This window comes from Rattus rattus, chromosome 4 (genome assembly GCF_011064425.1).
Source record: "Rattus rattus isolate New Zealand chromosome 4, Rrattus_CSIRO_v1, whole genome shotgun sequence".
Classification (NCBI taxonomy): Eukaryota; Metazoa; Chordata; class Mammalia; order Rodentia; family Muridae; genus Rattus; species Rattus rattus.
This window is the reverse complement of record NC_046157.1, coordinates 53,293,947-53,311,348: the sequence shown is the minus strand read 5'-3', so window position 1 is coordinate 53,311,348 and position 17,402 is coordinate 53,293,947.

Below are 17,402 nucleotides of genomic sequence, written 5' to 3'. Positions count from 1 at the left end.
CATAATCAGAATGATACCAAAAGAATGAAGAGAGGAGATGGGATTGGGGAGGGGACAGAGAGAAGGAACAGAGAAGAAAAGAGAGGGAAGACACAGGGCAGGGGGAGAAGATGACCTCAGAGAGAAGAAGCAAAGAAAAAGATAGATGAGTAGAGGGGAGTAAAGAAAAGAACAAACTTTGTATGGAAATGTTGCACCAGAGAAAAGGGAAAATAAAAGATCACAGAGTTGGAAAATGACTCAGTGGGCAGTGTTCATCTTGCAAACGTGACGATTCGAGTGTACTCTCCGGAATCCACAGAAACATTCCAAGTTTGGGAAGGCCAGATTTGTAAGCCCTGCCCTCAGAAGGCAGAGATGAGTGGGTCCCTGGAACTCATTGGGTGCCCAACCTGGGGAAGGGGAAGGAGGAGAAAAGGGAGGGGGGAGACAGAAAGACAGAGAGATTGAGACAGTTTGGGTTTCCAGATAAAAACCAACATAGAAGTTAATCATGCCAAGATTTCTTTCTAAAGCAGGGGCCATGGAGAAACCCTGCTCATTGGCTTGTTCTTCGTCATGACGACAGGGCAAGCTGATATCTCAGTTGTGCTTCCTTTTCCCTAGTATGAGTCAAGTTGATTAAAAAAACTAACATTCCAGCCCCTAAGACGGGGCCAGCCAAGTTAAAGTTAGGCAAAGCTAGATCCCGAAGATGGAGTTGTGAGCGGTGGAAATGGTCCACCATCATCGCGCCTAAATCACCGAGGGCCTGCTGTGAATGTCGAGCTGCAGTAACGAATTCAAGGGACGCGCTTCTGTCCTCATGGGCTCATATCTTACCAATGTCTGAGGGCTGCGGGCGGGACAGATAGTAAGCAAAAAAAAAAAAAACCAATGGGGAGCATGAAAATCAGGAAGTGTTGGCATGGTCTGGGGTGCTGCTGTAGGGAGACTGTCACACAGAAGGTGAAGAACAATCAGTAGGTGTCAACCAAATGAAGTGCAGGCGCATGCCCTGTGGTGTGGGGAAGCCCCGCCTGGTCTAAGACGATGCCAGTGAGGGAGCTGGCACCGTGCACTGCAGGATCAGCTAAGGACACGCCTCTCTGATCCAGGAACTGTTGGGACCACAGTGGCGAAGCCAGACTCCAGCTGGTCCTCTGAAGACTCTGGTCTTGGGAACTGTGACACAAAGAGTGTCTTATTTAGCTCAATGTCATTTTAGTATGGATTGCACAACCCGAGGAGCCACTCCAACATTATCTCAGCGATCTGTAGGTTTGAGGCAGAGGTTGGAGCTCACCTTGCATATGCCCAGTGCTGAGGAAAGCGGTACGCAAGGCTCCCCAGCTGTGGTTCACCGGACACAGGAGGTCTGAAATCCTTGCACCTTGGACTCACTCCAGACCAACCAATCACCCTTTGGGACTTTGTGAGAGGAGAACGAGGAATGGGGAAGGGGAGGCAGCAATCAGGTAGTGAATTAAAAACAAAATCTGCTAAAGTGCAGCCAAGTTCCCGGAGGGCAGAGGGCGGGCCCAAAGCCCCCTGGGAGTTCTCTGTTCCTCCAAGCCAGAAAGGCAGCAATGACAACCCCACCAAAGGCTTTCCTTTAGCCAGAGAAGGGAGAAGCAGGCAGAGAGGATGATATCCAAATACCATGTGAAAAAAAGGGGGGGGGGGGACTACAAAATGCAGACGGGACCTGGAAATTCCTAAGCCCACCAATGTTTCAGGTTTAGTGATTTTTTTCCCCAAAAAGTATTTGAAACAAACCCAGCCTCAAGGCAAACAGACCCCTCTCCCATCCCCCACTTTATCTATGTTCCGGGTGAATACCCATGGTCATTCAGGATGGGTGGGGGAGATTTCTCCTCCTCCTCCTCCTCCTCCTCCTCCTCCTCCTCCCTCCTCCTCCTCCTCCTCCTCCTCCTCCTCTTTCTCTCTCTCTCTCTCTCTCTCCTCCTCCCTCCTCCTGGTCCTCAATCTTGCACCAGCAGGTAGTTTTGGTGTATGTGTAGATCCCACTTCCTGACATCTGGTCAAGCAGTGCCCCCTCTGCCTGACTCCTCTGCCCTCTGTCCCTCCCTTCCCCACCCCTCTCTTGTTCTGGGCGGTAGGGTCAGAAGTGCTCCACAATTCAACGTGGGAAGTCTCCCCAGGAAGTGCAGGCTCATAAATCTCACCCAACAAGAGGCGCCCTTCAACCTCTGGCTTGTTAGGAAAACTCCTCACTGCTAATTGCTGGTGGGCAGTGCTGGGGAGGCCAGGGTGCAGGTGGGCAAAAGCTGGGGTGGGAGCAGAGCATTTGGAGCCCCTCTTGTGCAGTGTCTCAACTGCATGCTTGGGTGGCTCGGTCTTTCTTAATTGCTCAGCTACATGACAGCCCTTGGATGCTCACCCTGTCCTTGTGAGCAAAATCCACGCCCAAGGACACATTTGGGAGGGGACGGTAGTGATTCTCATTGCTTTGGTAGCATGTGTCAAGCCCCATCTGGATGGTCTAACCCTGGAGTTCAGGCCATATGTTCATGAGAGGCAATGTTTGGGTAAATACCAGGATGTAAACAGTACTGTGTTAAGTATCTTGCCATCTGAGTGTGACTTTGCTATCTAGCAAAATCAGACAGCTAAAAGCTACGGACCAGGGTTCTTAGCCTGGATCTTACTGTGTGACCCTGAACCAGTCACTTGGCATCTCTGACCTTCACTGCCCACCATGGAGTAGGGTTTTTAGACAGACAGGGTAGGTGTGGCTCTAAGTCTTTACATGTTCATAGCATGCTCTGCTCGTAGCCTTCAAGCCCCACCCTGTGCAGCAGCAAAGCAGATGGCGGAAGAAGGGCCTCACTGGTCTTTGTCCTGCCAGATTTGCCCAAGGAGCCAATTGATAGTAAGGCTTGGCTGGAAAACCTAAGGAACTCAGCCCAGATCTAGAAAAAGAGGCTGTCCAGTTCTACCATGCCTGCCTGCTGAAGTTGCTCTGCACCCAGGGGTTTGAAGACTGATGAGGACAGTTGTAACCATGTATCTGCCACACAGGTTCCTTTAATGGCGACCGGCTGGGTAACAATGTATCCACACAGGTTCCTGTACATCCATTAACTTGATCTCACAGCCTCCGAGGTGGGTCCTCTCTTACAGATGGGTGAACTGAATGGCCGGAAGGTTTAGTCTTTTACCTATGATCACATGACTGTCAAAAAGCAGAGAAGTGAGGTGAGAGGTGTCCCACACTGGTAAATTGCTTGCCTAGCATGTGTCCCCCCAACACTGCTAAAAATACAGGGAGCCATCCCCGTCAAAAAAGTGTCCCCCTTGTAAACAAGAGGACCAGAGTTCAAATCCCAGAACCCAGGTGGGAAGGGAGAACTGAGTCTCCAGAGCTATACTCTGGCCTCTGTGCATGCCCGACACACACACACACACACACACACACACACACACACACACACACACACCTGCACAATATGCACACACAGCAAATAAATAGTTTTGTTTGTCTTTAAAGCTGAACATGGTAGTAAGAATTTGCAGTTCCAGGGTCACAGAGGTAGAGACAGACAGATCTCTGGGGTTCACTGGGCAGCCTGACCTTATCTGTGAGTCTCCAATGAAACACCCTGTCTCAAAAGACAACAGGAGTGACACCTGAAGAATGACAAGTGGAACTCTCCCTGTGCACATCCAGCACATACACATTCATACACACAGATGCAAACACACTACACATTCTCACACACACTCCAAAATCACAAGAGACTTGAACCCCCACGTGTGTGCTCCAAGCAGTGCTCAGAAAGGCAGAGTGTGGACTTCCCCATGTAAGGGAGACTGGGGACGGTCGAGACATCAGGGGGAGCAGCAAGCCCAGAGCAAAGGGCAGGAAGGGACAACAGGCAGGACAAGGGGCCCAGGCAGCTGGCATTGTGGCCCTAGAAGAGCTGATGTGCCTCTCTGGGGCGTTCTGTCTCCCTTGAGCTTGACTCAGATTTTCCACTATGTCCCAGACGAATCCTCCTTGGACAGCTTTGGAACCTCTCAGGGGCTGCGCTCCACCTAGTGACTCTAGGTTGTATAGGGTGTCAACCCGACAAAGTTCACCCCTCAGAACACAATCCACCTAATAGGCCTGAATCATTTGCAACAAACGTAGACCCGGGTCTCAGCGTCCCCACCCGACCCCTGCCAAGGTGCACAGATGGTTTTCTGTCAAAAACAAAGAGCTCTTGAAAGAGATGTGATATTCAGATGGCACATTGTGGGGTTTTGATGGATGCCCTTTGCCTGAAATGCTTGCACACTGGGGGCACGCAGAGGAGGAAATGATTCTTTGAGATGACTGTGGGGAGAATTGTCCCAGAGGCTCCAGGGCATGTCACCTCAGCCATGGTTTCTGCTTTGAGCGTATTTTGTGTTTGTCTCAACCACTTTGAGGAAAAAAGGCTTTCTGTGGGCTCATGTGCTTAAAAAGGTTCTTGGCCAAGTGTGACTGCACAGGTCATTGCTATGTTTGGGTGAGCCTCTAGCTCTGTCTTCCACACCAAACTCTGCTTCCCCCACCCCCATTTGTCTGTCTGTCTGTCTGACCTCTGGCTAGATTATACCCCTTGTCTCGTCAAGGTTAGCTGCTATTCCCACGCCTGAAGCACATGCATTCAAGAGGGGGCAAAAAAAAATCTGCCTGCATGGCTGGGCAATTGAGTGGGTTGATTGGAGCCCATTGCTCCGGATGGGTAACTTAAGACTCCTCCAATCCATGAACACTTAGACACCCCCTTGCCTGCATAATGAGTCAGGGGAGGGCTGGCTTGAGTCCTTGTCTCCCGGCTGGAGTGTGGGTCCATGTAGTTACAATATTTTTCTGAGGATATTTTTCTCATAGGATAACGCACACACACACACACACACACACACACACACACACACACACACACACACACACACACACACAGTGTATAAGGGCTGCTGCTCTCTGGGAAGAAAGACATCAAGATTGCATGGCCTCAATACCAAACTGGTGCAGATCCAAATTTTCCCCAATGAACAGGCAAAGTTTTGAATTCCCTTTGGCTACTGCTGAAAACCTCCTCTCTTCCTGGGGACTGCAGGAGGCTCAGAAGGGGTGGCTGGGGCAGAGCACTGGGCACTAAACTTCATCCTGGCTTTGCATAAAGGAAGAAACCCCAAAATGCAGGGGGGGGCGACTAAATTTAATTGGCTAGCAAGCAGGATTCCTGGGGCCTCCTTTCCCAGCTTCCAGAGAAGGATTTAAGAAGGGACTCTTCCCCGCCCCCAGCACCAAGAAGAAAGGGTGTGGGGGGTGGTAATCCAGGTTTGGTCTGGCCCAGACAAATGACACGCAGAACATACAGTCGCTTTGCACACGGCTTCCATGTGCTTCCTTGGAAGTGGAAGGGGAGAGAAGAAGGCGGGTAAGGGGGTGTAGAAAGGGGGCACCAAAAACAACTTGCTGTTTGCATATGGTCGGGCGAAATCTGTTTTGTCCCCGTCACTGTGCAGAATGTCAGTAGTGGGCACCGTGTCGTGACAAGTTTCTTTCTTTCCTTCTTTCTTTCTTTTTTTTCTTAAGTTAAGCTAAGCTCACCCCAAGCCTCGGCCCCCCGAGGTCCTGCAGCTTTAATTGTGTTCAGTATGATCTGACGAACAATATGTCTTGATAAATGTGAATGGAGATCCAGCGCGCGGCTCCCCTTGGCACTGCCGCAAAGCCAGGCCTCGCTTTAGTGAACCCGTTCAGGAATGTGGGTTAATTCGGCCGACCCTTTTTACCCCCACAGCTCTGTTTTTGTGAGGTTGGCAGAAACTGACACGTTTTCTTTTGCTTAATTAAGTTGTTCAGTAGAAGGCTGGTCAAACAGTTGCATCTACGTGGGGAGTCTGGGGATGCGCAGAAAGCCGTGGGCGTTTCCAACATAAAAAGGGGGATTCTGTTATTGTTTGGGTGTAGACGGTCATTTTTTCAAAGTTACTGCTGCCTGAGTGACCACAACCTTGTGCAGAGCCCTGAAAGGACGTTAAAGCTGCTTAAACACAACCACCTTGGGTTCCAAAGTGTATTTCTAAAGAGAGAGAGAGAGAGAGAGAGAGAGAGAGAGAGAGAGAGAGTGCAGGGCACTAGAAGAGAAAGAACCAGGGCGAAACGAAGCAGTGGCGTTTGTGTGAAACTTTATTCCATTCCAGACTTTATTTTATTTGCGGCAAAGCAGGGGCCCATTTAAATAAAGATCCTAGGGCCGGGTAAGGCACAAACTCTCCCCTTTTAGTCAAATAAGACTGGTAGCCAAGGGGCTTGCCTTGGCACTGAGCAGAAAAGTGGCTCTAGCCACCTTGTACCAGGCACCAGGGCTGGTGAAATCCATCCCCGAGCTCAGCCAGTGACATTCCTGCCTTCGTTCCTTGTTGATGTTATGACAACCACAGACAATATGGGTCATGGGTATTCAGGGTTACTGGGGATCCGATTCCAGGCAGGCTCCCACCTACTCCTCTTGCCGTTTGGAAGCCTCTAATGCATCTAATTCAAATTAACTTTATCATCCGCATGCAGCAGGTCTCAAACCCATGTTCTGCAGGTATTAGTTGGTGGCTAGAGTTTTCCTTATAGCACATGCTATGTGATGCCATTAAGAAAAGGCATGTGCCTAAGAAATGGGTTCTATTGCAAAGTGACTGAGATCTACTCTATGACCTTGGGTGAGTTCTTTTCAATGCCTTTGTGCCTCAGTTTACCCATAGCAGCAGCTGTCTGATGGTGTTTATAGAGCTTGTTCCCTGTCTCCCTCGGTGCGTCTAAAAGTCCCACAGATTTCACAAGCATTGATCACAAGCATTATATTGATCAGCGATGCAATTTTCAAGTTATGAGCCCCTTTTCTCACCGAGAACTGCACATCTGAGTTGGGGCTCTCAGCTGAGGCCATTCTGCCCGCTATGGAGCAGTACGCACTGACTTTTCCTCCTGGAGCTGGAGAAGACCACATAATAAGATGTCTTCGGATAGTTTCCCTATGATACATCACTTCTTTTTAACATACAAGGAGGAGTGAGCTGATCATTTGATGGATTTAAACTGTACAGATGGTAAAAGGGTCTTTACACCAAAAATCATTTATTTTGAGCTGTAGCCCAGCCCCTAGAGTGTTGACTATAAGTAATATCAGACATTTACCAGATACCGCCAGACATTGCCAGAGCTCTTCCTATGCCCAGAATGTTCAGGTTCCCACCCTCCAAAGCATTCACACACACATGCATGCACATACATTCACACACATACATATATGCACACACATATACACACACATTCATACAATACGTGTATGCACACACATACACACATACACACATTCACACATTTTCACACACACATGCATGTACTCACATATACACATTCACATGCATGCACACACACATGCATACACATGTACACACATACACATTCACACATATTCATACACATGCATGCACACACATGTACACACATACACATTCACACATTTTCACACACACATGCACACACATATACACATTCACACATTTTCACACACACATGCACACACATATACACATTCACACATTTTCACACATGCACACATATACACATTCACACATTTCACACATGCACACACATATACACATTCACACATTTTCACACACATGCATACACACATGCACACACATATACACATTCACATATATTGACACACATGTGTGCACACACATACACACACATATACACACTCACACATACTCACACATGCACACATGCACGCATGCACACATAATGCTAACAAATGCATGCAAACACACATTCATACACAGTTGCATGTGCACACTCATGTTCCAAGGTCCTCCCAGTCTGTCTATGGAAGGCTGGAGTTAGAAATTCTGGTGTTGTGTGTAAGAGCTCTAGACAATCTCGGGTGCCAGTCCTCACCATTCACTTTGACACTGTGCCCCTCTTTTGCTATCTGCCCTTGCATGACCCAGGCTAGCTGGCCCACAGGCTATTCTGTCTACAGTTCACAATAGGGTCTAGCCTGAGGCTATGGACAAGCTACTGTGTAGTGCTTATTTGGTCTGCAGGGATTTGAATCCTGGCCCCAGTGCTTGTGTGGCAGCACTTTCTCCACTGAGCCATCTCCCGGGATCCCAGAAATTCTGTTCTGCATAACCATTCCCAAAATGACTTGCTCTAGAGAACCAAAGCCCAGCCACGCAAAAAGTTACAAGTGCTCTCTCCAGATCTGGTGGCTAACATTAAGGGTCTGTAGGATGCTGATCTCTGATACTCTCCCCTCAGCAAGGACTAAAGGAAGAAGGCACTGGAATCCAGGTTTGTTCCAGTCTATGGCTGTAGGACCGTGATGATGATGTTGCCTGACTTATCTTCAAAAAGGCAACACTGAACCTACACACCCTCACATAGAACTCAGAAGGAACAGCTGTCCGACCAGTGCCAGTGTCTCTTAGAGGACCGTGAGAGGCCAGTGAAGGCCTGAGCAGATGGGAGCTGAGATGGCGACCGGCAAGTGTCTGCGAGAGTCCTGCCACCTGGCACTCTTCCCACAGTCTGGAGGTGGTGTGTGCGGCTGGTGATCTGATTCCCACTCGAGGCAGCAGGCCCTCTCCTCATCTCGGATTCTCTGACAGCCCGGGCAGATCTCTTGCTTTGGCTTTTTAAAATCCAGGACACATTTTCCCTCAAAGTCACCAACTTCCAGCTGCCAGGGAGCTGGCCGTTCCCTCTGCTGCCCCACCGCTACCATTATGTCTCCACATCCAGAGAAACAGAAGGCCTTCCTCCGTGTGGGCAAGCCCACAAGAGTTCGGAGTCTGCATTTGGGTCTTGGGACAGAGGGGAGGATTCACAAGAGCTGGCCAGGAGCCATGCCACTATCCCGGCACTTGCGGCACCACACGGAGCTGTGCGGCTCCTAGGGACAAAGAGGGGTGTTTTCACCAGTCCAACGTTCTGCTGACAAATGCATAATAAACTGACAGAAAGCAGCATTTCAAACCCCCCAGTTACAGGGGAGGCCAAGCCTGAGTGGAGATGGTCACTTTCTGCAGGTGTCAGGCCAGTGTCCCCGCATTTGCATGCATTTGCATAGACTGTCAAGCAGTTGGCTGCCTGAGAGTCTGAGGAGGTCTGGACACAGCCCAAACCTGTCAGTGGCTTTCTCCTTGCCAGTCAAGGTTGGCTTTAGCTGCAATTAAAACAGGAAATGAATACTTCTGACATTGCAATAGACCCAGCCACAGCTGGGCCGAGTTAAATGGAAAAGTGTGCTCTGTTTAGAAAGAGAAGGTGTGCGCTCAAACAAAAGAAGAAGAAAAAAAGAAGTGACTGGTAGTGGTAAATGCTGAGAACGACACCAAACACAGTTTTTCCAAGAAAGACCAACATGTCGCAATTCCCCCAAGCCTCTCTGTTACGGTCAGGGGTGTGTGGGCTGCTCACCGCCTGATGGATACTGAGTTGCCAAGCAAGAAAACCGTTCTAGACACTGCACCTCCTTTATACAAAGCACTGGGAAGAAGCCACTCCTGCAAGTGAATTTCCACAGCACGCACACTGCGCTGCTTGGAGTTGAGGGGGTGAGAAAATTGAGGAGCCTGTTGTTCCCCCACTGCACGGGCACAAGGATTACAGATCATATTAGCATACGGACTGTGGTGGGAAAGAAACAAAAAAAAAAAAATCAGGGCTTCCACTACTGTAAGTGTGAATGGCCTCTCAGGATGGAGGGCGGCGAGGGAAGAAAGCCGGTTGAGAGGCAGCAGTTCCTTTTAAGAATATGTGGGATTTCTAGTTTCTGAGGTGCTGTGTTATAGCAGCTTTAAGCAAGACCTAACAATTTGTTAAATACTTCATCTCCAAACAGCGGTGGGCACTACAGTTTCATGGGCAGCAGATAATAGATTCTGTTTATTTGCCAACAATACCAACACTGTTCAGTCCCGGACTGCAAGTGGCTGAGCCATCTGGCTCACATCTCCACAGTAAAACATTGTCCGTGACACAAAAAATGACTACATCCCCAGGACAAACTAGTGTGACCTCTAAATAAAGCCTTCCTCTGAAGCTATGATATCACACTGCACAGGGGACACCGGCACAATTGAATCTGGTCACCAAAAGCCCAAGCGAAATAGGACTATGTAAATGGGATTTCATAGGAGACGTTTTGTCCTCCGTGGCGAACCATCGAGATCCGTCCACAGCACTGAAACATCTTTTTCATTCACCCTGAGGACAACAGTGCGGTTCTTTCTGGGGGGTTGGCAGTCCTCTTTCTCCGGCCCCAGGCCGAGGAAGCACACATCCGTGTCCCAGAGGCGGCACCTGCAGTCAGTCTCTGCTTCCAACAACATGTCACTGAAGGCCCCACCTGCACCAGCCCTTTAGCCGATATTTCCCGAACAAACAAGCCTTTCTCTAGCCTGCCAGGGAGAGAGCCCAAGTTTGCCAGATTCTTCACAGATAGCTGAACAAGTCACCAGCAGCCTTGAGCCACCTGAATGCCCACACTTCATGAGGCAAACAAGTGTGTGTGTGCGCGCACACACACACACACACACACACACACACACACACACACACACTAGCGAGAAGGGCTGTCTCAATGGAAGAAGTGTCATTCTCCAGAAAAATCTAATTTCTACCACCAACACTTTTGTGTTGATGTGATGGGGAGTTTTCATTATAGAAATGGGAAATGTCGAACAGACCCAAAAGCTGCCTCCGCTTATACGCCTAGCTCTGTTTGCACTGTTTTGAGTTTTAGGGGCAAATACACGAAGACATAAAACAACTTATACAAGGGCTGTCTCATCAAAGAGCATCTCTAAATACTTTCTCTATGCAAAACGGGCCATTTCACAGCCAGAGCCATCTAAGGTGACAACAGGAACAAAAGCATCATGTTTGGGCTGGACAGAGGAGGGTTGAAATCTCCTCCTCCTCCTCCTCCTCCTCATCATCATCATCATCATCATCATCCTCTCCCTCCTCCTCCTCCTCCTCCTCCTCATCATCATCCTCTCCCTCCTCTTCCTCCTTCCTCTTCCTCCTCCTCCTCTTCCTCTTCTTCCTTCCTCTTCCTTCCTCTTCCTCCTCCTCGTCCTCTTTTTATTTACTTATTCATTCCATGTGTGCATATGCAAGCACACATGTACACGTGCACGAGCTCCATACATGAGACCATGTTGAGATCAGAAGTCAACTTGCAGGACGTGGTTGGTTCTTTTCTCCCACCACGTGTAACTCAGGCTGTCAGTCTTGGTAGCCAAGGCTTTTGCGCTGTCCAAGGTGTCCACTGTGCTGGTCCGAGGATTGAATGATTATGTGAGATTTTGCCACCTGCATCGTCTTGGGAAAATCACGTCGTGACTATTAGCATTAAAAAGGGATAACACTTATTTATTTCACACATCTAGAAAATGGGTCTCAACAAATGCCTGACCAAATAGTAAGAGTTTAAGAAATGGTCACTAACAAGAATTATGACTTTCAACGTTTTAGTAAAAAAAAAAAAAAAAAAAAAAACCTAATGGGAACTCGTCATGCATTTAAACGCACATTGACCTTTCAGAATAATAGATGCGTTCACGCTGTTAAAACTTAGTATAAAGCCAAATTGTTTGGCATTAGATCAGAAATTTGACTTGTGTCCAGCTTTATTTCTGTTGGAGGAATTTATATTAGCATGAAGCAGAAGCTGGCTACATTTTCTACCAAGTTGTTCTTACGACTGCTGGGTTGGTTTTTCTTTTATTAATGAGATGTTGTGCACACAGTTGCTACCTTAGGTATACATCCATCTGTACAGTTTGAACTCTTAAAAGGGGGCATTGGCTTGAGTGCCAACTGGCCTCAGGGTCCTGACTAGCAAGCATTTCCGTTCTGTACCCGTGACAGGCTGTTCTGTAGAAATACTGCTTTGGGTTTTAGGATTTTGTTATTTCTGTTTCTGGTTTTGTTTTTGAGGACTGAAATTTGAAAATGGATTTTTTCCCCCTAACCCATGATCTGATTGTGAGATCATGATCAAACCTAAGACATGAGGAATAATTCTTTGTAGAAAAAAATGTGCACAGATGCTGTGTTTGGCTAATTGTACACTGAGTTCTGGCCCTTCCCTGCTCGAACTTTCTAACAGATTATATATATAAAATTTGTCATAGCCTAGTGGCTTTGGCTCCCACCTAAACACTCCTGTTGACATGTTTGGTAGAAATTTAAAAAGTATACCTGGAATATTGAAGCTAATAGAAATTTCCATGTGGTACTGTAAGAAGAAACCTGGATATTTTGTACATGAAGTGCTCACCATAAATGGACAGATCCTACTTTGTAGGTAGGTCTGGGTGATGTTTGGTAACTGTTTCGATACTTAAATTGGAAACAGTTGCACACATCACACTGTGTTTATGAACTCTGATTGATATGGATGGGGAACTGTTTTCCAGGTAGCGGTCATCAGATAAAACACTCCTGACCCTGGATCCTGGGACCCACGGCGAGTGCAGCCAAGGATGGGCATGAATGGAATTATATTTAGAAAGACATCTGGAATAGGAAGGCATAAGTGACTCTCCTACTATGCTGGTGGCGGTGTGAATTGTAACAGTCTGCCTACACAGTAAGTTGGTAGTTTCTAGCAACATGTGTAACATTTGCACCCAGTGACCTAGACACTACCCCCCTGAGACTGTCTCCTAAGGAGGGCATCCTTCAAGTATGCAAAGAAGGGAGGTAAATGGGAACACATTACAGCACTCTTTACAGGAGAGAGATACCCTAAATGCCCATCTGTAAGGGATGCCTACAGCCCAGGACCCTGAAGTTGTGCCTCTGGGGCAGGATCCTACTAAGCTAGCCCTTCAAGGGGTACAAGGGGCCAGAGACACAGCTCAGCATTAAAAGTGCTGGTTGCTCTTCCAAATGACCCAGGTCCCATTGCCAGCACCCACATGCTGACTCACATAAATCCAGCTCTGAGGGATCCGAAATCGTCTTCTAGACTCCAATGGCTCTATATACTCCGTGTGTGTGTGTGTGTGTGTGTAAATTCATGACCTGGACAGTTCAGGATAAGAATACTCGCTGTTCTTTTCAGAGGACGCTCATGTCCTCCACGGGCATCTGTACTGACCTGTGCACACCCACATGCAGACATACATATGTATACCCAATTGTAAAATAATAAAAAATTATTTTCTATGTATGTGAATGTTTTCTCTGCCAAGCCAGGCCCTGTGTGAGAGCAAGCACTCTTAACCTCGGAGCCATCTCTCCAGGTCCTTTTATTTTTTTAATAGAAAAGAATGCAGGCACACGCATACAAGGGTTTGATTAGATTATTTGCAGGAATGAAAAACTGACGATCACCTAAATTTCCAGCAAGAGGGGACTAAATAACCCGCAGCGTATTCGATGAAAAGAAAGCTGAGGCTCTGTTTGTACAGCATCTTCTATACATAAAATGGTCTCGGCCGGCAAGAGACCATTCTCGGTGGTGGAAGCTTTTGATCCCAGCACGTGCGAGGCAGAGGCAGGAGGATCTCTGTGACTTCGAGGCTAGCCTGGTCTACATAGAGAGACTCTTCTTTTTTTAAAGGGGTGGGGAGTGTCTAGAAGAATCTATGCCTAGTTATCCAGAAAATTGAAAAGAACCACTCTTTATTTTTACAGCTTGCTTTAAGTTGGCATTTTAATTTTTTAAACCAAAACACACAATCCCTTTTTGTACTTGAAGAAGTAATGCAGATTCAAATAACATGTTCCCCAGTTCATCACCAAGCTGCAGATACCCTCGGCATAGGCTACGTGAACTTTATAAGGGAGAGGAGAGGGAGAGATGGCCAGCCAACTTCCTGGATGTCCATTGCGAAAAGGGTGGATCCAATGGCTGAGTGCAGTACAGCCAAGGTGTGTGTGTGGGGGGAGGGGTTACCTCAGCCCTTTCCCTGAGCAATTTACTGTGGTGTAATAAATCTGTGGCTTGAAATATAGTTCAAATGAACTGAGTGCCTTGACTTTGCCATCCAAAGACTTTTGATGATGTGATTAGTTTTGCAAAAGTAATGTAGGTGGTTTGACACTGTGTTCAATGCCTGGGCCTAGGGCAAGGTGTGCCTACCTCGACTATTGTGGTCTTTGCTGCCATCTCTGGGCCTTGGTTTCCTGGGATAACAGTCCTGTTTGCTCTGCAGATTTAATGACATGCATTTGATGCAAAGCCTAGTATGAACCATGTCCTGGGCATGCACCATAGAGTCAAGCCCTTTGAATCTAGTCATTGCTATGTTGGTTGCTATAGTGACCTCTATTATAGCTAATCTGTGTAGCTAGTCACTTCCCTTATCCCAGAATGGAGGATTTTGATATGTTTGTAACTCTGAGGGCACACTAACCCATAACCCACTACTAGGTAAAAATGTGTGTGACTCCATCCACAGAGAGACTTAAATTGCCCACATCGGTGTGTAGCTCACCTGGAACAAGGGCACATCCCTTGCCCAAGAAGTCTGAAGAATAAAAGCACCACCAGACTTAAAACTGTGTGACCCTGGCCCATAGGAATGTATTCTATAAACATACTATTAAACATACGGGGATTCCCCATTTGTGGTGAAACGGAACTAGGTCTAGTGACTAGAAACTCTGTGTCCTCCCTTCTTCCACATCGGTCGTCCTCATCTAAGCCTGAAGATGTCTGTCTGGGATACCCCCCTTAAGCTCTTTGAACAAAAGTAACGTCAGAATGGAAAGCAAAAGGAGTAGAAATCCAGTTACCTCATGGGACTGAGGGACTGTATCTACATGCACCGGCACCCACTGAGGCTGTCTCTTCTGTTTTCCTCTGGGTCTTTGCTCCATCCTTCTGCCTTCTTCCCTGCTACTTACACTTGGCCCTTACTGGCCACCATACCCTGCTCTCTTTTCTGCTTCTCCTGATGCCCTCACTTGAGAAATTCGCTCTCTCCATGTTCTAGCGCCCACCAGAAACAAAAAAAGGGATAACAAGAATGAATAACAAGGCATGACTGATGCTTCTAGTCAACAGTGAGACCCAGAGAAGAGGCTTTCCTACTTCTGATTGGCCAGCACTGTTTCAGCAGGCCGTGAGCTCACAGGGGCCAGGGCAACCCTGGCCGGGCATCTTGTAATCAAACTAGAATGACTGTGGTTGGACAAGGTGGTGCGTGCCTACGGTCACGCCTGAAAGGCGGAGGCTAAAGGCCCAGAGTTGAGGCCAACCTGAGCTCTGAAGCAAAACCTTGTATTAAGTAATTGACTGTTTGAATATTTGTGGTCTGGGAATCGCTTTTTAATATTTGTTTTAATTTGTGTATGGTGTTTTGCCTGCATATGCGTGTGTAGACCACATACATGCCTCAGGGGTCCTAAGAGGGCTGCCTGGAGTCACAGGAGGTTGAGAGCCACTATGTGGGTACTGGGAATTGAACCCGTGTTCTCTGAAAGAGTGGGAAATGCTCTTAATCACTGAGCCATCTTCTCTCCCATCCCGGAAAGCACATTTTTGCCATAACTCTATGATAAGGTGTTCTCCCAACAAGAGTGCCCGAGCCATCTCATCCGGCTGGTATTGTGAATATGAAGTCTTTATGGGAATCCGCAGCTATCCTTTGAAAACTGTTTTCTCACCTGCTAATCTGGGTTTAAAATAAAAAAGGTGAGGGGTGTTTTACTATCTTCACTCTCTAAAGAGGAGACAGTGTTCTACTGAGAGGACAGCTTTGCTCAAGGTCACAGACCTGGAAAAACTGAGAGTGAGTTCAAGTCCAGCCTCTCAAGCCTTTAGGTCAGTCTTCCCCTCATGCTTCCGAGTGTTTCATGGATGCTCGGAGGGCTCTAACCCTCACTTCTCCCTCCTCTTGATCTCGATTACCATTTAGAAAAAAATATTTTTGCCTAAGGGCCAAAATCGTAGATAAACTCAATCAAACAAAACAAAACCTTTGACCAATGCAAAAACGAAATGTCACAAAGACAGGAAAAAGTTGAGGACTTGTATATGACCTGCCAAAGAAGCAATGTCTCACAGGATGACCTGGCAAGGAGCAAAATGTGAAGAGTCCCTGTGGAGTCTCCTCGCCGATCACCATGGCAGCAAGGACACAGACCATGCATGCTTCCTTGGTAACAGTCTCAAACAGAAAAGCACGTGGTACCCACCTCTCCCAGCATCCACGTCTTCCAGTCCTCTCCGGTCGTGGTTGGGTCCCTTGGAGGACAGTGAAGCATCGTTTCTTCGAGTATCCCCTATGTACACACCCCAGTCCATGAGGGCGTCCTCGAAGACTCCCACATTTACCACAAGTCCTTCTGGTCATCGCTTCTGATTCTCAAAGACAAGATGCCATTTTTAAAAAAGAGATGAGGGGTTGGGGATTTAGCTCAGTGGTAGAGCGCTTGCCTAGCAAGTGCAAGGCCCTGGGTTCGGTCCCCAGCTCCGGAAAAAAAAAATAATACAAATAAAAAAGAGATGAATAGAAATCACCACCTCCTTGGGCTGTTCCACGAAACCTCGGGGACGGCCATTTCTAGTGCCCTCCCCACAATCAACTTAAGCTGACTAACACCTCACTGAGTTCTGGGGATATCCATTTAATATGGCCGGACAAGCAGCCAACTGCTGTTTTCAAAAGACAATCTGACAGATTCTATTCACTTTCAAAGTAGCTCTCCCTGGCTGGAATAATTATCTTTCATTTCTCTCGCTCTGACCTCTTTCAATGATTTGTTGACATCTGGAGAGTTATGGGCGAGCTCAGAAGGGCCAGCTGGACTTTCTATCCCTGGAGATACACAGGAGAGATTCCCTTGCAGCATCAGAAATAACTCTAATTTTTGCAAAAGGGGGCAGCCTGATCTACATAGTAATAAGTCACTCTCATCTTAACTAAAAGTTCAAAGAAAGGAGACTGCAGCCTTGCAACTCATTCACTGGCAGCTCTGGAAAGTTCACTTCTCCCTCCAAACCAGAGTTCCCTCACTGGACTCACTACACACACACACACACACACACACACACACACACACACACACACACACACACACACAAAAAGAGAGAGAGAGAGACAGAGAGAGAGAGAGCGCGCAAATAGCCCCACATTTTCAAACATGTTTGATTCAGTCCTCCACTGAGGGAGAGAGAGAAACCCAAGCAATCAGCAGGAGGCCCCACCGTTTCATCTGCCACCAGAGGAGGAGTTTGGGGTAAACGTTGCTACTACGAGGCCGTCTGTTAATAATTCGCATACATGCTCTAAGGATGTACCTCGGTGGCTGAGTGCTTTCCTAGAATGCAGTGTTCAAGCCCAAGTACTGCATACATAGGGTGGGATCCTGGACTCCTGCGATC